This window comes from Cryptotermes secundus, unplaced genomic scaffold (assembly GCF_002891405.2).
Source record: "Cryptotermes secundus unplaced genomic scaffold, Csec_1.0 scaffold1858, whole genome shotgun sequence".
NCBI classification, from domain to species: domain Eukaryota; kingdom Metazoa; phylum Arthropoda; class Insecta; order Blattodea; family Kalotermitidae; genus Cryptotermes; species Cryptotermes secundus.
This window is the reverse complement of record NW_019735490.1, coordinates 48,520-49,514: the sequence shown is the minus strand read 5'-3', so window position 1 is coordinate 49,514 and position 995 is coordinate 48,520.

Below are 995 nucleotides of genomic sequence, written 5' to 3'. Positions count from 1 at the left end.
AACCTTGAGAGTGAAGCCACAACATCCATCCTCTTCCTGTTCAGATTAGAACCTGTTCAGTCCTGTCTGGGAGTTGCTAAAGTGATGGGTAAACAGAAGGTACTGCGGAGCATGGAAAAACGCATTGTGATCAAGTTCCTTGTTGGAGAAAACAATTCACCATGGACTCCAACAACAGTATGGGGAAGAGTGTCTGTCTCTCACGGACTCGTGTGTTTGAGTGGTGTAAGTGCTTCAGAGAGGGCAGAGAGCGCATGGAGAATGAGCCGCATGATCGTCAGCCGTGAACAACTGTCACTGAGCCAAACATTGATCATGCAGATGTGCTTATTCATGAGAATAGGCGCATCACTATCAAGGAACTTGGAGCAATGCTGTCCATCAGTGTTGGTAGTGTAGAAGACATTGTGAAATACCACCTGCACTATCGCAAGGTGAATGCACGGTAGGTACCACGCACTTTGATGGACGTGAATAAAATGGTGTGCATGCAAGCTGCCAGTCGTCTCCTACAGCAGTTTGAAGATGAAGGTGATGCATTTTTGAAGTCCACAGTGACCACTGATGAAACGTGGGTGCACTACTTCATTCCTGAGTCCTAGCAGTCATCATGTGAGTGGCGGCATACTGGTTCTCCCAAACCCAAGAGAGCGCGGAGGAGCCGTTCGGCAAGAAAAGTGATGGCAACAGTCTTCTGGGACTGGCAGGGGGTTATCCATGTAGACTTTCCGACAGATGCCTGAACAGTCAATGCAGCTTATTACTCAGACCTCCTGGCAACAGACGTGAAGGTAAAGCTCTGATTCAAGCGGAAGACAGGTGGAAAGCGGGTAGCCTTCCTTCAAGACAATGCACGCCCCCATACAGCTAAATCAACAATGGAAACCCTCTGGAAATTGAAATGGAAACTTCTGACTCATCCGCTGTACAGTCCCGATTTGGCCCCGAGTGGTTTCTACCTGTTCGGAAGGCTCAAATCAGACTTGCAAGGCATG